The sequence below is a fragment of the Mus caroli genome, chromosome 2 (genome assembly GCF_900094665.2).
Source record: "Mus caroli chromosome 2, CAROLI_EIJ_v1.1, whole genome shotgun sequence".
Taxonomy (NCBI): Eukaryota; Metazoa; Chordata; class Mammalia; order Rodentia; family Muridae; genus Mus; species Mus caroli.
This window is the reverse complement of record NC_034571.1, coordinates 149,497,284-149,518,433: the sequence shown is the minus strand read 5'-3', so window position 1 is coordinate 149,518,433 and position 21,150 is coordinate 149,497,284. Positions and strand designations below refer to the sequence as shown.

General features: G+C 47.9%; 1 long non-coding RNA gene across 2 annotated transcripts; it reads left to right on the top strand.

Annotated features, from left to right (window-relative positions):
• The first annotated feature begins 875 nt into the window (after nucleotides 1-875).
• LOC115030406 lies at nucleotides 876-7,655 on the top strand. Of its 2 annotated transcripts, none has more exons than XR_003836014.1 (4): nucleotides 876-2,381; nucleotides 2,464-2,545; nucleotides 6,286-6,390; nucleotides 7,138-7,655. It is a non-coding gene; the product is annotated as an uncharacterized LOC115030406 (long non-coding RNA). The 2 variants fall into 2 exon arrangements; XR_003836013.1 differs by having other exon boundaries at nucleotides 7,134-7,655.
• The last annotated feature ends 13,495 nt before the right edge of the window (nucleotides 7,656-21,150 follow it).

The window sequence follows — 21,150 nt, the reverse complement described above, 5'->3', positions numbered from 1 at the left end:
CCACAGGGCTGCCACTGGGCTTCCTTACTAATGTAGGGCATTTCCTGTGGCACTTGGCTCAACTTTTGACTTCCACAAGGATGGCATGCTCTCAAAGTGGAGTAACTGGCGCTCACAGTCTGGCTGACACCCCTGTGCTCCTTCTTCAGGTGCCAGTCAGAGACACTTGTCCTCAAAAGAGGTGGTTCAAAAGGTGTCTGGGATTGGGGTGACAACTGTCACCATCATGAGGACCAAGAAGGACTCACTGTGTCACTTAAGGGATTTAATCATCCCTTTTGGGATTTGCATAGTGATAGAGGCAGAAAGGAGCATCTGAGGGGACCAAGTGAAGGTGAGCTGGCTCTCCCAGCTTCGAAGGAAGGGCACTCGCTGGGAGGCAGCTCCTTTATGTGGCTGCTGCTTGGCAGACACTTCTCTAGTCAGAAAGCCTGAGCAGTTGTCAGTAAGACTTCCTGAAACCCTCCTGTGCCCTAAGACTGGCACACTTGTGCCTACTATACCGAAGTGCTTGCAGACATGGATTGCCCAGGAGTAAGAGCAGATCTGAGCCTTACCTTAACACTGCCCTCCTCCTCCCACCAGTCCTGAGTGGAAGAGGGGTGTAGAGATGCCGAGCGGAAGACTGAGAGAAGACTTGGGGGCGTGAGGGTTAGAACACAGCTGTTCACAGGAGAAGGCAGATTACTCTATAAACAGTCAAGTAGTAAATGAGAACCTACTAGAAATTTGGAGTGAGGGAAGAATTAGATATTTTAAAGTGTCTAAAAAGCATGCCGGGCGTGGTGGCGCACACCTTTAATCCTAGGCAGAGGCAGGCGGATTTCTGAGTTCGAGGCCAGTCTGGTCTACAGAGTGAGTTCCAGGACAACCAGGGCTACACAGAGAAACCCTGTCTCAAAAAACAAAAAACAAACAAAAGCAAAGCAATGGCATCAGGAAGGCAAAGGCCCGCAGTGAGCAGGGACAAGATGGCCCGTGGCCTGGTTGCCTGGGGTGCACTGGACTCTTTCATCAGGGTTAACTTTGGAACAGAAAGCATGGCGCAACCCACCCACCCAAACCAAAGAAGCTTAGCACCGGGCCGGAGACCTCATCTGTCCTGAAACCATTGCTGGGAGGCACTAAGTAAATATTTGCTGATAGGAAATAAACACCTGAAATGAGAAATTACATCAAAGGAAGCAGCCAGGCATGGAGGCTCATGCCTGTTATCCTGGCATTTGGTAGGTAGAGATTGAAGGATCAGGAGTTCAAGGTCATCCTTGACTACATAAGGAGTTAGAAGCCACTCTAAGCTACACGAAGCCCTGTCTCAAATAAATAAATAAATAAATAGTACAGCAATCAATTGAAACTGTCAGTGTTAAGGTGGTGCTGATGGATGGGTACCAGAGGCTCGTCCATGGCCAGCTGCATGGGGCTGCCTGGGTCATGCTGAATTGATAACCTACAGTGGTCAAGACTGGGAAGCAACGCTCCTTTGGTCACAGTTCTGCCTCGTGTTTGAGGGCTGTACGCACTTGTGGGTCTTGCGATTGGGGCATCCCCTAGAAGGTCTCAATCATCCAGACTTTACATAGAGGACCTCCAGCAAGAACTGGCACAAATAGTCTGTCCATTCTGATGGTAACATCCCTTCACACAGTGCTGGCTTCCTTCCCTGGATAGATAACATTTACTTCCTGAGTCTTAGAACCCATAGCTCCACACTATTTTTTTATGTTTATTTTATAAACATAAAACATACCTACATGTATATAAGTGTACCATGTAATTACCTTGTGCCCATAGAGGCCAGAAGACAGCATTGGATCCCCTGGAGCTGCTCTGTGGGTGTCAGGAACTAAAAACCCAGGCCCTCTGCAAAATCTGCCACCATTGTTAACTGCTGAGCCATTGTCCCAGCCTCTGCACCGTTTTCAGTTAGATAGGCAGAGTCCCCATCCTGATTTTCCCAGTAAGGATGCTTCTCCACTCGCCAGGCCTACTTCCCAGTCTGTAGGAGGAAGCAGTTAAACTACATTATCCCTGAGTTCCTTTTCAGTGCTAGCGTCACATCTTCAGATGCCCCACGGCTGTGACAGTGCTGCTCAAGGTGCGGATCAGACTCCAGCCACCAGCTCCACATTCCGGAGCATGGAAGGATCAACATGACTGCAGCCCCCAAAGGGTGACCTTGCCAGGAACTTCTGGCCGAGATGATTTTGCTGCTTGTGGTGAGATGTCTTGGCAGACAGAACATTCAGGTAGGTCAGTACAGGTGAGGGAGAGGGTGGCATGAACTCCTGTGGCCCCTGAGTAATGTTTCCCTTGCAGGAGTGTATGCCTACAGACTGGTGGATGCCAGCTAGATGGATCCATTCATATTGGCTAAGTAGGTGAGCCATTTCTCCACACTCTCTCGCCTTGAAATGTTACCCAGTATTCCTTGTCACTGTGGCCTTCTGGTTCTCTGTGCAGGTAGCATGAAGACATAGCTCCAGATATCATCATCAACCAGAGACTGGAAACCTGGAGCTGAGAAGGCTTATCCAAAACCAAGGTGCAGATTATTGACTTGCTGTTCACTAAAAGGAAAGCTCTAGTCTAAACTAAGGTGGCTTAGTTGATATGCTTGCTGCGCAGGCATTAGGACCTGAGTTCAATCCCCAGCCCTGTATAATACACGAGAATGGATTTTGACAGCACACACTGGATAACAAATTTTAGCTCCAAGGAAAGATCCTGCTTCAGATAATACAGTGGAGAGTGATAAAGACACCTGACTCCAACCTGTGGCTTGACACACACATGCACACGTACACACACAAACACATAGCCATCTTCTATATACATGTACCAGCACAAAGGTACAGACACACTCACAGGAACCAGACCCAAAACTGGTCTTTGTATAACAGGGCACCTGAGAAGAAGGTGCCATTGGGAGGGACAACAAAGGCGCCCATGTCCCAGAACCCAAGAAAGCGTTTGCTGCACAGCTCTGAGGTCAGGACTGAAGCCCCCAGGTGCAGAACAATTGACCTCTAATCTGGCTGAGAGGAGGGAGGAGGGGGGCGGAGGGGCTACAGAGACAGGAAGGCACCCATGCTCAGCATCAAGACAGGGGAAGGCTCAGCCAGCCAGGCTTGCAGAGTGGGGACAGACATCGAGGGCCCCGAGCAGTGGGATTAAGTGTGAAGGTGAGGGATTAGTTGTGTTGATGGAGGGAACAAAATTCAATCATGTTCCTTCTGTGGGGAACCTGATCTCCATGTTCTCAGGGAGCCTTCATCTGTCCTGCTGGTCCTGACTTTGGCTCTAATTAGCTGTGGCTTCATCTTGCCTGGTGGCTGGGGTCATGTCTTAGCATTCTTTGTAGCTCTGGGCACCTAGCAACAGGCAGCTGTCGACGTAGGGGCAGAATAATCACTGCCTGTCTCAACTTCTCAATATCTGAAATGGAGATTTAGATACATTCATTTTGTCAAAAAGATTTCCACTGTGTTATACAGGGACTCAACAAATTACATAGAAGTAGTGGTTACACTCTCTGGATCTTGGGGATGCTCCCTTGCCTCAGTGTGGGCTCAGCTCCTATAATGTATGTCATGAGGTCATGGTCACTGTCTTGTCTGATCACGGCAGCCTCAACCTGCATGCAGTGAGGCAGCCAGCCAGCACTGGCCTGTATCTCAGGGAAGGAAATAGAGACCCAGAAAAGCAAAGCAAAGGATAGTGGTAAGAAGCAGAGGGGATGGAGATGAAGCCATGGTCTTGATTCTTTGGTCTTTCCTAGGCAGTATATACCGAATTCCAGCTATTTCTTTACATATTTGCATCAGAAGTCAAGGTCAAGTAAGCCATAGCTTAGCTGCCTGAGCCGGGACCCATACTATGCCTTATGGGACTAGATAATGTGTCCTCTGTGTGGTAGAGCAGCCCAGGCTCTGCCTCAGCTACATGAGACTCCATACTAGGAAATTGCATAGGTTTGTAGAGCTGGGTGAGCAGTGAAGAATGCTAGAAAGCCCTGATCTCCTTTAACAACCTGTCTGTCCAGAGGCTGGAGACTGTATGAGACAGCTCTCAACTAGACCAGTAGGCTTGGAGAGGAACAAATCAGGACTTCATGTGAGATAGAAACACAAGTACTTAGAACGCGTGGTTTAAGAGGTCAGGCTGGGGCTGGAGAGATGGTTCTGTAGTCCAGCGCTTACACTGCTCCTGCAGAGGACCCAGGTAGGTTCCCAGTACACATGTCGTGCTGAGTCTTCTAACCTCTGCAGGCTCCTCCGTTCACATACACACACATATACTCTGAAATGCACTTGCATGCTCGTGCACACACTTAAAAGAGCAGGCCAGGAGAGCCCAGATGTCTAGAGTGCAGCCCTGATGGGTGGCAGGGTTGAAGAACAACATAGTTCTGTGAGTCAGTCAGAGACATTGGAACGTGACTCAGATGTAACCAAGGTGTTGGAGACATAGACAGGTAGGTCTGGCAGACACCTGAATCCCAAGTAGAAGGCTGGAGAAAGGCAAGCTGTCCTGGAGCCATTGCCACTCAATAGCAGAAACCCAAAGAAAGTGATTTCCCAGGGACTATGCAGAGATGTCAGAGGGCCCAGGTCAAGAGCAGGAGTTAGAGATGTCTAAGAAGCTGATCAAGGTGGCAGAAAAGGAATGGGCCCAAGAGACGCAACAAAGAACTTGGAGAGGCTGTTGCCGTGGCAACCAAGGTAGTGAAGGATTTCAAGGAGAAAGTAATGAACATTGTCAGATGTGGCAGTGAATTCCAGTCAGATCAAGACAGGAATTTTCCCTTTGCGTTTCAGGATTAGCTGACTTGTAGTGGCTTTAAAGGAGCATTTGTGGGAAGTTACAGGAACACAAGACTGTCACTGGGAGCCCTTTAAAGAGTCAAGAAGGAGAACTTAGAGATGTGAAAGATGGGTGTGTACATGGTGAGGCTCGGAAGAACGAGCCTGTTCGTGGACATGAGCACCAAACGTGATGAGCACACATCGTTCACTAACACAGATCATGTCACCCCTTCAGTGTGCCCAGACTGGGTTCTTTAGGAGAAGTCAGGCACTTAGTAGGGCTGTGTAGTGACAGAGGAGAAAGAGGCAGTCATGCACGTCAGTGCGCAGTGTCCCACACTGGTGGGTACTCTTGACAGAAGCACGCGCCAGACCCAGATGGGAAACCCAGTAGAGAGTATTCTGGGCCGAGAGCAACCCTAGGTCAGGGGCTTACTCCAGGATGGACAGACTCCAGAGAGGCAGACAGACAGGGAGGAGCTAAGGAGATACAGGGCCTGGCCTCTTTCATCTTAATATTGAGGGAAGGAGTGATGCTGGTACATGGATATCCTGGGCTGTGGAGTCAGTGTAATTGAGCAATTAGGGATAGAGGCAATTATTTGAAATAAGCTCCCAACGGGGCTGGGATCAAGTGTAGAAGAAGATAAATTAGTTTAGGGCAATAATGTGCATATGACCAAATGTGGGCAAAACTCAATTATTTACCTTTTAGAGAGCAACATGATCCCATGTTCTTTTGGGAGCTTTTATCTGCCCTCTATCTGCCTGCATGTCTAATTAGCACCAGTTTGATCCTGTTTTGTGACTGGGATCATGACTTAATATTCTATGTGCAGTAATCAGTGAGCTCTTTAAGTACCAAGCCAGAATCTTCTGCTTTACACTGGAATTCCAAAAGTCAACATGTATTCTTGCTTCCACCAAGAAGTCTGACTGTTGCAGCACTAGAAACAGGAATTGGAGCGGTTAAGTCTGGAGAGACACTTGGGTAGACAGTGAGGAAACAGAGACTGTCTCAGGCATCCCTGACTTCTAGGCTCACGTGAACATCACCTCCCTCACAAAATACAGTGCACGGTGGTCCCTCCAAGAGGGAATCGAAGCCAGAGGAGATACAGCTGATGATACCAACACCACACAGGTGATGAGATGATGAGAGACAGGAACGAGAAACCAGCAGGCTGGGAGGTCAGACCAGCAGACCCACGCTGGTCTTCCTGGACAGTTTGCCCACTCTGACAATGGCCCCCATCAGTGTCCATCTTACTGTACTGGTGTGGTCTGGAGACAGGATCCTCACCCTGGGCCAGACAGTCTGTATTTGCACCCAAACTCTGGTGTTTGCTATGGTTTTGTGCCTACTCAGATGGACTCACTCCATCTGAGGCACATTGTGTGTGATGTGACAGAGATGGAGTCTGGCAGACAGCAACCCTGCTGAGCACCTCACAGCCTGCCCCTTCTTTCCTCCCAGATCCTGTGTATGGTACCTTCATTCTGCTGATCTCTGTCTGTCTTTGTGAGCCAAGGCTGTATTTTAATGAGCAAAGTTTTGAATAGAGTCTTAATACCTGTTACGGTAAGTACCCTTATCCTGCCCTCTATTCTTTAAAAAAAAAAAAAACACCTTGTTATATTGCTGGTTTACTTTTGTATATCTTATAATTAGCTTGTCAAAGTTCCATGGGAAAAAAAAATCTTATTAAGTGAGACTGCATTGGAGGGAAAAATAACATCATTAGGATGCCATCAGCGTCTCCCATCAACAACCACGGCGCCCGTCTCCCGTGGTCAGTCTCCCTTGTTTGGTTTGGTTTTGCTTTGCTTTTTAATGCCTTCTAATAAAAGCTGGCCCCGCAGGTCGCAGGCGTTCTCCACGTTTCTTAATGGCTTGACCCCTGAACACCTTGTTAGTTTTGATGCTTTCGTGAATAGAGAAACTTTGCTGGTTTTTCATTTTACTTTCCACATTTTAATCAATTTGCTTATCACTGTGCTGCATTCAGAGACACACAGTGAGCAAACGTGCTTTGTCCCTGAACGGTCGAATGAGAACACAGCACACATGCAAATCTGAGCTAATTGGCAAGGAATGAATTTGAATGTTTGAATTAAATTTCAATTATACAAGTAAAACACGAATACATTTTCTCTTAATTACAGACCACAGTACAGATGGGGCATCCCTACTTGGCCCTAGCCTCTGCCTCGGATCCTTGTATCTACAGTGGGCAGGAGCTGACCTGAGTGCTCCTCTGGTCTAGTGTTTGCCTGTGCCCTTTCCAACGTGTCTCTGTCCTTTTGTTTTGTCTGTCTGCATAGGTAGATGGTGTCCACACTGGAGGTGCCACTGAGCCCGGTGGCCCACAGGACTGGCCTCGAGTGGCTGTCTGCATCTGCGCCCACTCCAGTGCTGCACTTGGCTGGCCACACACATCCTTGTGTCTTAGCTGTGTCCTGGCGACCGACAGTTGAGGTGCCTTGGTGGCTCCTTGTGCTGGTCCCTTTCTGCTCACGTACCAGGATTTCTGTAGGACAAGGACTTGGAACTGTTGGGTCACGGGGAAGACACGTCCTGAATTCAGATAAAAAACAACTACAGTGTTCTCCACAGTTCCCAGGTCAATCTCCTGCCAGAATGTCTCCAGGTCAATGTTCTCAGCAGTTGGGTGGATAAAAGTACTGTCTTGGGTTAGCGTGCACTGTCCGTATCCCACCCCAGCTGATACTTTCATCTATCCCCAGTCCTAGTTTCCTCTCTAGACTCTGTGCCTGTGTCCTTCCTGCCTCTCCCCTTCTGACTGCCTTCCATCCTTCCCCTCCCGCTCTCCTTCCCTCCCTCCCTCCCATCTCTTTTTCTTCCATTTTTTGAGACAGGGCCTCAATATGTAGTTCATCCTAACCTCAAGCTTGGGGTCCTGTCTCCTCAGGCTCCCGGATGCTTGGACTATGAATATGATGCTACAGCCTTCCTGTCTCTTTCCTCCTCCTCTTCTTCTTTTTGTTTGTTTAAAGATTTTTTCTTTTATTGATTTTTAGATCCTTATATATTTTATGAATTTGATATACTAATGCTTTGTTGGTGGTTTGTGGTGGTGGTATATTTCTACATTGTGGGGTTTGACACTTAATTGAATTGCTGTTGTCTGTTGGTTTTACTTTTTACACCTTCTTTTGACAATCTTAAGAAGCCTCCTTTATATAAATTTCTTGTATTTTTCTTCTCTGGCATCTATAAGTGACACACATATATATAGTTTATGAATATATAATTATATCATGTTTAATAAATATATCATGTATAATAAAAAATTCCATATGTATAAATCTTACTATCTAAAGTTACCCCACCCCAAACACTATTTTGTGGTATGTAGACAGTTTGATCTAAGCCTATTCCCTTTACCTGGCACCAACCCCGTGGGCCCCATGCACTGTCAGGCCACCCCTGGTCCTCTGTCTGTGTCTGTGCTTCCAGACTTGATGCTAAGCTTTGATCAGAGCAGGACTGGTTGGCTGGTCCTCTGTTGTTTTGCAGAACTATTTTGTTAATCCTTATGCATTAGTCCTACTGCATGGATTTTAAAATTTATCAACTTTCAAAAGAACTTTCTATAGGAAATTTTGTTGGATTTACACTGAATTCACAGATAAATCTGAAGGAACTTAGCGTCTTTTTCCTGTGTGCTCACAGAGCCCTCCCAGCCCAGAGAGTATCTCGTCCCTCCAGAGAAGATGCCTGCTTCCTCTGGGTCAGCTTGCCTTCTGTTTCTTGGTGGATTTGACCCTCAGTCCTTGTACAGGGTTTCCAGGAGCTCAGAACAGCCCCCCGTGCTCCTGTTTGCCTGACCCGTGTTCGCCACGCTCCGTCCCAACCTTTCACTAATCCGAGAGCTTGCTCTGCACACACACAAAGTAAACATTCTTCCTCCCTGGGCTCAAACACACAAGCACCACTAAATACAGAGCTGGCATAATTAGCTGAAAACAAATTAGAATCTTTCCAAATTACACTTTAATTAAGGAAGCAAAGCATGAATACATTCTCCCTGTTAGAGGTGGAGTGATGTGAGCCCAGCTGCTGTCTCCTGTACCAGAGTCCTGCATTCCATCCCTCCACAGGTTTGTGGATCTGCTTCTTGGGCATGGGTGCTTTGAAAGAGTTCCCCATGCTAAGAGCTTGCCTGAGGCTGCATCGTGACTCCCTCTAGTATCTTTACAACACAGCCATGCTGGCCCCTGACATTCTTGTTCTTTAACAGAGAAGCACCCGTGTATCCCCTCAGTTCTCCTCCTCCATCAGTTGGCTTTGACTCTACTCTGTTTTGGGCAGCCTTCTCTTGGCAGTGAAGGAGAAGTAGGATGCTGGGTCTGCACGTTTTCACTTTTAGCAGACTTCACCATTGCCCGCCATGGTTTCTGAACCAGGCAAGTATCTAGCCATAGGCCTCGAGACTTTAATCTCTACACTGTGAGCAGTTCTCAGTATTTGCCAATTGGATGGGTGAAAAAGTTAAATCCCTTTTTAAATTTGTCTTTTCCTGTTTGCCAGTGAGGTTTTCATGTGTACACTGGGCGTCTGTATTATTCCCGCTCCAAACTGTCAATTTTTCTCAAGCTCTTCAGCTCATTGACCTGTAGAATGTCCTGATGTAATCCAGATAGTAAGCTTTTGTGCTTTTGGACAAATGTTTCTCTGAGCATGTCTGTTGCTCTCAGCTCATTGTAGAATCTTGCGTTAGACAGAAGTTGCCAGTTTCAATCAAATGCATCTCCCCTGTCTCCGCTGTTCCTTTTTGAATATATATCATGTTTGATTTAAATAGAGCCCTTATTCTCCTCTAATGGTTTCACAGCTTTGTTCTTGGCTCTTTCTTGCATCTGGAATATATTTCTGTGATAGAATTGAGACAGTGTCTAGCCTTTCTCAAAACGGACAGCCAATTATCGGAGCACAATAGAACGGGTCAGCTCATTCATCCTGTCTCCGCTCTCCCTAGAGTGAAGCCCCACAGCTAGGTGACTTGGAGGCCCCTGTTTATCTGGGGGTTTGGTTTGGTTTTGTTTATGTTTTTTTTTTTAACTAATCTGTTTATTCCTGTCAGTAGCAGACTTTAATTTGTCATTACTTTTTACCACCTTGTGGTATCTGTGAAGTAAAATGCCACATTTCACTATGCTTCCTTCCAGCTGCCTCAGCCTGCTCCTCTCCACACGGACTCTGAAAGCTGCTTGTCAGATACTGTGAATTCCGAGATGAATTTGGGGAAACTGACATCAGTATAATACTGTGCCGTTCACTGCAGGGATGAGGCAGAACTCTGTTTGTCGAGCCGCTCGCTACATGTCACACACACACACACACACACACACACACACACGCTGCTTTTTCCTCAGAAACTTGTGGCTTTCCTCCTGGGTTGATTTCTTTGGTTTCCATTATTGTAGTGAATGAGTTTTCTCTACTCCCCGCCCGTTTTGTTTGGCTTTTGTTTGCTACATTTCTTTTTAATCTACTTTCTAATCGGTGCACTTCATTCACAGACACACACAAAGTAAATGTTCTCCCTCCCTGGGCACAAACTCGCAAGCACAGCCAAGCACAGGGCCAGCGTAATTGGCTGAAAATGAATGGGAATTTTTTCAAATTAAAGTTTAATGACACAAGCGAAACATGAATCCATGCTCCTTTTTAAGAACCAGAACAGCACTGCTGGAGCTGCTGGTCCCTTCTGGCCACCTGCTTCCATCCCGTTCCCGTCCCCGTCCCCGTCCCCGTCCCCTGTGGCAGCTGCGGGACGGGCTTGGTGTGTACTTTTCTAGACCTTTCTAAAAACTTGTAAATATGTATCCAGGCGCCCACAGGAAATACAGAATTCTGCCATCAATAGTGTTTGCATTGAGTGAACCCCAGGGCTGTAGAAGGTCAGTGTTCCCGAGCATCCTAGTGTGGCCGTGGGGGAAGGGTGGGAGCAGAGAAAACGGAGCAGCTGCGGACCAACGGTGGACCGAGGAAGAAAGAGACAAATAGATTCCTTCCAAATCAGCGATAACCAGAATGGAACTTTAAACAGTGTGCGGGCATGGCATTCTTAGGGGGTAGTTTTCAAAGGCCCCAAAGCTTAGTCCATCACATGGGGCATAGTCAGTCTTACAGATAAGAAAAGGGCGTAGCCGGTACAGTTTTGAGACTTGTGAGTTCATTTCGGTGTTCATTTCAGACTTGCAAGGGTAGCTTCAGGGCCCCACTTTGCTCCCTCGCAGAGATGTGCTAGTGGCTCTCTTGGCCTCCCTTCCCTTTCTGTCTAGTGCCGCTGCTGGGTGAAAACATGAAGCTTGGAACCCTGACAGCCAGCTTGTGATCCGGAGGGAAGGAGACGGCTGACTCGGAGCCAGCATACCTGCAACCGCTGACTTCTGGATTGTTCACACTCGAATAAACGTTCTTGCTCTTAGCTGCTCTGAGCTGGGATGTCCTTTCTAAAGCACCTTTCCTAACACAGGAAGTTTTAGACCTGGGGGACAGCTTTAAGGAGTGGAGTCCCTCACAGGGTGAGAGGCTAGAGGCTTTTCCTTCCTGCCTTCCACTCTGTGTCCATGTTGGCCAGCTCTCTCCCTTGGGCCTCCTGCTTCTCCCTACATGGCACCGGTGGATTTGCAGAGTGCCAGTGTTTCACATCCCTCAAGATCGTAACAAAGACCCCATACTCTGGAGACTAAGGCAGGGGAAATGTGAGTTGGAGACCAAAATGGGTTCCATAGGGAGACCTTATTTTCAAAAAAGGCATGTCTGCCAGAGCCTGTGCAGGAGGCACTCACGGACCTCTGGTCACATCCTTCAGCAGCCTCCAGGAACTAGACAGCAGGGCCCACCTCAGCATGTTACAAGGTCCAAAGAGAAAGTACCCAAAAAAATGCTTAGCCCAGGGCCAGTACCAGGACCAGGCAGGTGTATCCCTATCAGGTGTGAGTCCCAGAATTCTGGCCCAGTGCTCCTATGAAGCAGCTTGAACCTGGCCAGGCAGCGATGGTCAGTAAAGGCAGGTTCCATAATAGAAGGTGAATTCCAGTGAGGATGGAAAAGAGCTGGAGGCCCAGAGCCAGCCATGCAGAGGGAGAATGTTAGGTGGAAGATAACCCAGGAGCAGCCATGGAGAGGAGCCTCCCCAGACAGCTACTGAGTTTAGGCTCACCACACACCTTCACCCCATCCTGCCCAAGGGCACACTCTTCGTTGCTTCCAAGAAAACAGCCAGATTTCCCCTAACTAACTATCCTCCATCCACTTCCAGTCTCTTTCTCACCACCATGCCTGCCCTTCTCCCCACAGCTCATCTGTGTTTGCTCTGGCCCTAGAGATGTGCACCTGGCTGGGTTATTTCCTCCAGCCACTGTTGTCCCCCTGATGGCAGGCAGCCCACAGCACTGCCCTGTGCTTTCCTTATTACCTGCTTGCTGGGCAAACAGCAGCCCCTCACCAGTCACCTTGCAGCAGGACCCTTGGTCTTCTAGGCCATGCTAGGAGCCATTGGTCATCCAGTGACCATTCTGACCTGAGAAGATCTAGGTAAGATCCTCCTGTCTCCATGGGGTTCCTCTCCCATTGGTCAGTCAAACATTTCCATTTGGGCAGAAAGAGATTGTTCATGTTCATCCCTTTTAAAATTAATTTATCTTTTAGTGTGTGTTAACACATGCACCCAAGCTAAGGCTTAACCTGAAGCAGTGGTTTTAGAAGCCACCTACCTTGGGTATTTTCATACAGCGTCTCTCACAGCCTAGGCTGAGAGCCACCGGGATCTATCCATCTCCACCCCGCTGATGCTGGGATCACAGACCAGTACTCCCTTGCCCAGCCTTTGAGGGTGCTGGAGATCCAGCTCAGGTCCTCAAGTCTACAGTAAGCACTTTGCTGGCTGAGCAGCTCTGTGCCTATCCTTGATTTCCTCCTAATACCCAGCTGTTAACCAGATGCCTTCCCTGCTGCGGGTTTCAAAAGACTTTGAAGCCCTGGCGACATCCACGTCCTCCTCAGAACTCAGGAGAGAATGTCAGAGCCCATTGTCCAGTCTGCAGAGGTGCTCGCTGTCCCTGCCCACCTTCTGTGTGTGCCTCCACGGTAGAGAAGGTTCTTCCCGACGAAGGAGGCTGGCGTTAGTGGCCTCTTTGCCCAACACCATGTGGCAGAAAGGATGCTCTGGAATTGCTGACACAGGGTCATCAACAGCAGCCCACATGGTGGACATGTGGAGGTAGCTTGAGGATGTGCCTGGTCCTGCTGAGCCTCTTGGACACTGAGTCCTATCAAGCCTCCAGAGGACTGCAGCCCTGCTGCCATCTCATGCAGTTGGCACTCTGCGCAGCCCTGTAAGCCTCAGCGCCTTTACATGTACATTTACATGCCATGGAAGGTTGGGGCAGCTTGTTACACACCAAAGCAAAACTTGACAAGGAGCAGGCTGACCATCAAGTAATGCATAAAACAATACTACACTACATGGCACATAAGTGGACCATTAGAATACCATATGGGAACTGCAGTAGTAGGACATTTGTATGGCACAGAACATCCCATGTTAGATTATTGGTCTGACTTCTTTAAAATGAGCAGATGTAAAGAGAACCAGAAAGACACTGTAGGCAGAGGGAACAGCACATTCGATGCCATCAGAACAAGAGAATTTCAAGACTGTTGAGGTCCTGGAAAGTGGAAGAAAGAAAATGAGATTCATGTGTCTAAGCAGGCAGAGCCCAGGCCCTGGAGGGCCTCATGATATCATGTGAAGACATCTGGTCACTGTCCTACAGTCAGTAGGACCATGAAGGGTTTTCCACCAGTGACAGGTCTGTGATTTGAGAAGATCACTCTGGTGGCAGATGGGAATGCCACACTTGGAGGTGACAGTCTCCAATTCAGAGAATAAAGTCAGCAGTATACCCCAGTACTTGGCTATTGCGTTGAGAGAATGGGGCAGCAGGAGAGGGGGACATTGGTGGACAGGGGAGGGTAGCAGAACTGGAGCACAGGTCATGAGGCAGAGGAAGGCCCCAGTGGGTTCAGTGTCAGGCAGAGCTGAGAACGGGCACAGCTAGGTGGCCAGCAGGCATGGTGTCCCAACACGTTCTAGAAAGGACCAGCCCATGGATGGAGGTTGAAGGGAGAGAATCTGAAGAATGAGTGGGTTCGCAGGGAAAGGGTGGGAAGGCACCCAGTGGGGGAAATCAGAGTTAGAGACACTCAAGGGGCTGATGGAGGTGTGGACAGGCGACAAAGAAGAAAGAGAGGAAGGGCCTGAGTGATGCGAGGAACGACTAGGAGAGGGAGTTGCCATGGCAACCAAGGTAGTGAAGGGTTTCAAGGAGAAAGTAATCAACGTAGCTATACGCCCGGATCTCAGAAAAATAAGAACTGAGTGAAGTCCCTGAATTTTGCAATCAAGGGGCTATTGTGGCAAGAACCGTTTGGAGGGGTGAAGGGCTAAAAGCTGGCTTATCAGAGGCAATGGAGCAAATGAGTGGAAGAGTCAGGTGGTAGTGGGAAAAATACGGGTGATCGAGGATTTCTAAAAACGGGAGTGCCCCTAGAATTGAAAGAGGCACCAGGGGAGAGGGAGAGAATGGCAAGAAGAAAGATCTGGAAGTCATCTGGCATCTGAGCCAGACTGAAAGGAAGCAAGAGGGTCTGATTGCAGATGGGCAGTGGCTCACAGGAGGAAGGAAGCACAGCGGGGGTTCTTGTGCTGCCCTTTCTGGCCCTGATTAGGGGCATTGAAGCTCACTACACTCACAGTCTGTCCTGTGGTTGAAATTAATTTTTTTTAAAGGAAACAGGTGTGCTGAAGTGAGTAGCGACACAGCCATTGTGGCTGTTTGGGCTAATCACTGACCCCAAAGCTGCATGTGTCCTTCCGCAGCCTTGCTGTGCCCCAGATAGTTGACCTTAAGGCCAGCAGACCTCTTGCCCTCTGGCTTTCGGTGAATGTCAGGAACAACAGAGCAGGATCCTGGCTTCCTTCCTATGGTTGGGAGAGAGTAGCATGGCTTGGCTTATGGCCACGGTAAGGTGGTTTTCGGAGAGTCCTCAGCTTTCTCTCCAGGTTCTAAAAGCCCACACCCTCCTCTAGCCTTTTCAGGCTTAAAAGTATGATGTCTTTCACCTGTCACTTGTGCTGGGAACTCTGTCATCTTCAGAACCCTGGCTCCATCCTACTCTGAGATGACTCTTGTTAGTCGGTTTCAGGTGAAGCCATTAGAGTCACCTATATGGTGACTGTCCCTCTTCTAGGACCTTAGGGAACTGAGCCATAGGCCTATGGCCTAAGCTTTATGACCAGCACAATAGCAGGTCACACAGTCCTGAGCAGTGTCACCTGTTCACTGCCTGTGCAGAGCTACGGGACCAAGCGTCCATGGGGCCGTAAAGATATCCATCCATCACTTCAAACTCTGACCAGTACCACCAGGAAACCTCCAGCAGAGAATAGCAGTTAGTCAGGAATGGACACTAACTGGGTGGGCATGGGAAGGACACACAAGGCGACAGCTAGAGGGAATCCTTTATAACAGTGTGCTCCTTCCAACAACCACAAGAAAGCTAGCATGCCTGAGTCCCTTACCAGGAAAGAGTAAGATAGAAAACCCAACTCAGAAACATCGAAACAAGAATTAGATTTATTGTCACACAATGTCCCTTGATGGCAGCTCTAGGGTCATCAAGAACCTGTGTACTGTTCATCTTTTATTTCACTAATCTGTGTGTGTGTGTGTGTGTGTTTGTGTGTGTGTGTATGCACACACATGATCAAAAGCAGCTGTGAGCTACCTGATATAAGCTCTAGGAACTGCACCCAGATCCTCTAGGTAAGCAGCAAGTGTCCCTGACCATTGAGCCATCTCCACCCCACATAGGATTTTCCCTAACCTGATATTCATCATGTGTTACTCATACACCAATCACTATCAAGAGAAGTGGGCCTGCCCATCCTGAGTGGTACTGTCAATCATGATTCATCATCCTGGAGGAAGCAGGCTCACTGCTCCACCATGAAGGACATGGACTTGGCTCCTGTTTCCCAGAACCAAGGACGAATAACCAAATCGGAGCCATGTTGGTATAGACATGGTGCTCAAAGGTTGGAGAAGTCAGTTTGTTCTTCCTCTGAAGGCTGCTGAAGGATTTGAGGTGAGAGGTTGGCAGTGAAATCTGCCTATGGCAGAAAGAACATTGGCCTTCTCTGCAGAGGGTAGGTGATCAGAGGGGAGAAGGAGGTAATCTGAGCTGACCAATGAGCAGGCAGTCGCAGGGGGGTCAGAGATTGGTGACAGCTTGGATTGAACTATTGGTGACAAAGAGGGGGGTCAGCTAGAAAGTATGACTGGCTGTCCTCACAAGGCCATGCAGCACACGAAGCAAGAAGACACGTATACCAAAGTACTGGAACCATCCCACAAGGCAAAATACCAGACAATGACAGACTAGGAAAAGACAGGTTAGAAATTTGAATGAAGAAAGACAATCAGCTGGAAAAAGGACAGAGGCAGAAGAGATGACTCAGTAGCTAAGAGTACCTGCTACTCTTGCAGAGGACCCAGCTTGGGTTCCCAGCATCCATGTTGGGCAGTTCACAACTGTCTGTAATTCCAGCTCTAGGAGGTCTGAGACCCTCTGGCCTCTGTGGGCACTAGGCAGATAAGTGGCACACATAAAATCTCATTGGTTATACACACAAAAACATTGAATGAAAGAATGAATGAATGAATGAATGAATGGAGTTTACCTTGAGGGATTTTGGGATGTGTAGGTAATGTTAGGGTATCTGGATGATGTTGGGATATGTAAGTAATGTTGGGGTATCTATATGTTGCTCATATGTCTTGGGAATGTTGGTATGTCTCGGTGGTAATGTTCAGATGACTGGGTAGTAGAGGTAGAGATATCTAGGTAATGATATTGTGATATCTGAGAGATAGATATCTGTGTGGCATTGAGATTTCTGAGAAATGTTGGATGTCTAGATGTTGGTGGTAGTGTGCTTACACAGTGATATTGAATGTTTGGGTATTGGGGTATCTGGGCGATGGTGAATGTGGAGTCTGGGAGGTGTTGAGATGTTTGTGGGGTGTTGGGATGCCAGAGTGGAGTTGGGATATCTAGGTGGTACTGGGATAACTGGATGATAGCGCTGAGAGGCCTGGGTGTCCTTGGGATATCTACATGCTCATATTGAGATGTCTAAGTGAATTACTATCAAATTCTAGTGCTTAGGATCAAATCTGGACCTGGGAATGGCCAGGTGGTATGACAAAGGATGATGGACAGATGCTATGACTAATGGTGATGGGCTGGTGGTGTGACAAAGGATGATGGGCCAGCACTTAGCACTGTTTGGAGAAAGCCACCTCCTGGAAGCGAACAAAGCTTTGGTGCCTTATGCTGCTGGAGGAAATGACAGTCAGCAGTTGAAGGCTGGAGCGCATGGTCTGGCAGATACACAGGGCATGGAAGGGGAGGTAGAGCAAAAGGGAAGGGCAAGATCCCAGGAGCCAGGGAGGGATTCTAGAAGGATGAGTGGCCATGTGCCTAGCACTCAGGGAAGCCAGGATATGGTTTTGGGAACTCTTCCTGCACAGCTCTGAGGTCAGGGCTGAAGCCCCCCAGGTGCGGAACAATTGACCTCTAATCTGGCTGAGAGGAGGGAGGAGGGGGGCGGAGGGGCTACAGAGACAGGAAGGCACCCGTGCTCAGCATCAAGACAGGGGAAGGCTCAGCCAGCCAGGCTTGCAGAGTGGGGACAGACATCGAGGGCCCCGAGCAGTGGGATTAAGTGTGAAGGTGAGGGATTAGTTGTGTTGATGGAGGGAACAAAATTCAATCATGTTCCTTCTGTGGGGAACCTGATCTCCATGTTCTCAGGGAGCCTTCATCTGTCCTGTTGGTCCTGACTTTGGCTCTAATTAGCTGTGGCTTCATCTTGCCTGGTGGCTGGGGTCATGTCTTAGCATTCTGTGTAGCTCTGGGCACCTAGCAACAGGCAGCTGTCGATGTAGGGGCAGAATAATCACTGCCTGTCTCAACTTCTCAATATCTGAAATGGAAATTCAGATCTATTCTTTTTTTTTTTTTCTCAAAAAGACTCTGACAGCTCTGAGAAAGTGAGGTGACAGGGCATAGAGGTTTCATGGTGGCTGGGATGGAAGGGACAGGACTGTATCTTGCTCAGTCTTAGCCAATCCTAGCAGTTGTGTTTCTAGAACAATCCCAAGGTGTCCCTTCTCACAAACTCCATGCAATGGCCTCCCGCTTTCCTCTTCCTGCACTGCTGCACAGCGGAAGCACATGCCTAAGACTTCACATGGGATCTATCCATCCTCCAGTGACTGCTCACATGCCCCCTGGACAAAGTCCCATGCCTCCCCAATCCAGGTTTTCCAATATGCACATCTGTAACTGTTGGCAACCCCAGCAGCTGCTCTTCCTGCCCTGAGAAATCCTACAGTTCCTCTCAGCTTGGCTTTGTCTCTGTGGACTCCCCAAATGCATCCCCAGACACCCACATCCCAACCACTTGGGTTCAGCCTTAGTGTCCTCTTGGGGAACACACCACACCTTGAAGCCACTTACTCATTTTTCTTCCCCAGTGTGGTTCCAGGTCCTGAGGCTCTTGCAACCTCAGCTTTGGCAGCCCTGTTCCCCTCTAAAGAACAGGATTCTTCCTCACTGCCTCTAAACTCCATCCTAGGGACTTTGCAGGAAGATGTCTGCAATTTACAGACCAGGCAGTAAAGTGTCTGGACAACAAGTGATGTGGGATGCCCAACACTGTGCCCAGCTGGCAGAGATAGGACTCCGATCTGTGTCTCCTGGCCCTGCCTGTCATCTCAGAGCTGGGTCAGCACTGGTCTATCTCTGTGAAGCACAATCACATGGTCTACCTTCCAGGGAGAAGAAGGAGCTAGAAAATGTGTCCATGTGTGAAGAAGTGACCTTGGGGGATATGCAAAGTGTGATACCAAGCTGGGGGACAGATGTGGAGCCAGACTCACAAGCCACTGACCTGATAGGACATGGAGACTTCAGAATTCCAAATGCAAACAGATTCTATGGCATAAAGTAAAAGGTTTTCTGGGGGGTTTTTTGCTTGTTTGTTTTTTCAAAATAATAAAGAGAGAGAATGAGAAAGCTGTCTCCATGGAATGGACTGGAAAGCCCGAAGCCAATCCCAAATTGTCTAACACTGTGATTTATGCTGCAGACATCCCACAAATTAATGAGCAATGGAGAGACCCATCACTAAGTGAAGATATGCAATTATTTTCTCTATCTGGGAAACAAAAAGCCTACCATCTTTATCTCCCTTTATACCAAGGACCTAAATCAATGTCAGGTGGTTTAAATGCAAAACAGAAAGCACATTAGTAGGTACCGAAGGTGGAAACGGCTCCTGTCCCTATCTGTACATGTGTGCGGGAGGAGGCCATGGTAACTGTCATAAGCCACAGAGAGAACAGCACTGGGAAATACAAACATAATTGACTAGAGGGAATGTGTGTCAAAAATTCTCATAAATAAAACATTCACAGAGGCAGAAAGGATTTTTATAACGAAATGTTGGCACAATAAGAAGCGTTGAGTCCATTTATGAAACATGAAATTCAAAGGGCAAGTTCAGTTGCAAATGTTGAGTTTACACATAGCAAAATCAGTGTAAATGAAGATGCAGAGATGGCAATCCGAGCCCCTTTACAAACATGAGCTCTGGTGGCTGTGACTTCGGACCTTTCTCTCTCACAGCTGGCCACACTGTGAAGTGGCAAACCTTTGCAGGAAGCAATTTTAGGATGTGATTTGCAGCAGATGTGTGACGGCTCAGACTGTTGGACTCTGAACTCCATTTGCTTGAAATCCATCCCAAGGAAATGATCAAAAGCCGAGCTCAAAAATGTGTGCAGAAAAAAAAAAATGTGCCTTGTGCTGAGGGGGGATGGGGGGGGCGGGAGAGAGGAAGAAAGGGAGGGAGGGAAGGAGGATGGGAGGGAGGGGAGAATGGAAGGAGAGAGGGAGGGAAAGAAGGAGAGAGGAGGAGGAAGAGGAGGAGAAAAACGAAGCTGTCAAAATCTCCAGCTTAGGGGGAATAGTTAACCAAATTATGTTCCATTCATTAGATGGATTATTAAACAGTCGTTAAACTCAGTAATTACAATGACTGTTGGCTAACACAGGGAAATGTTTAGCATATAATCAGTGTAAAACTATGGTGTGGGATTATGGAGATGTATAATAAAAGCATTTGGCATAAGTGTATAAGAGGAGATGTGTTCCACAGAACCTGACAGTGGGTGCTTGGGACTGTTCGCAAGATTATTAAAGATTCTCCAAGCTTTGAGTAGTCTTCCAACTTTGTGCCATGTTCAAGTGTCACTGTCATTATGGCAGCTCATTTTAAAAACCCAAAAGGATCCAAGAACAATAGAATGAACACTTGAGAACACACCTACATCCAAGAGCATGTATTTCTCCCAAACAGGAAAACTCAAGTTGAGTGTGGGACCACATACCTGTGATCCCAGCACTCAAAAAGGTAGAGACAGGAGGAGTAGAAACTCAAGACTGGTCTTGGTTGAGACCAGCCTGGTTTGCTTTAGACCCAGAATGAAAGAGAGCCTAAACAGAACTCAGAAGAAAATGAGGGGCCATCTTACAGGGTTGGTTCCCACATAGGCAAGTTTTATGGAGGTTGAGGGGTGGGATGGGTAGGAAGGAAACAGTCCAGCCTGAGGGAGGTGTCCAGGAACTAAGGAATGGGTATCTTTGAGCTCCTAGCATTCAGTGCTCACTGTATGAAAGGTTCTTCCTCATCTCTGGCAAATATTCCTGGACCTGATGGACGCCAAAGTCTTCAGGATTCCTCTCTGCACCATTTCCAATCTTTAATCACAGTCACGTTGTCATCTGTCGCCTAGTAGGGCGAATCCAGACCTTTTCCTCCTACTGTGTTCCCAATCTTGTTTTTCTTTCTCAACATCATCTTGGCTGTTTTTGCCCATTTCCCTCTACCATATGGCTTTTAGAATCAATGCACTAAATACCACTTTAAAAAAAAAAAAAAAGCCTCAGTGAGATTTTGATTAGGGAGGCATCGGGTTTGTTCATTAATTTGGGGCACGTTGACAACTTCACAATATCGAATCTTCAGGACCCTAACATTTCAAGGGTGGTTGAGTCAGAAACTCTGATTAATGAGAGTGGGGAGGAAAAGTCGTCATAGAGATGGTTTAAAAACAAGGAGAGGGGGGTTGCCATGGAAACCAAGAGAGCAAGAGTTTCTGAGAAGGGGAGTGA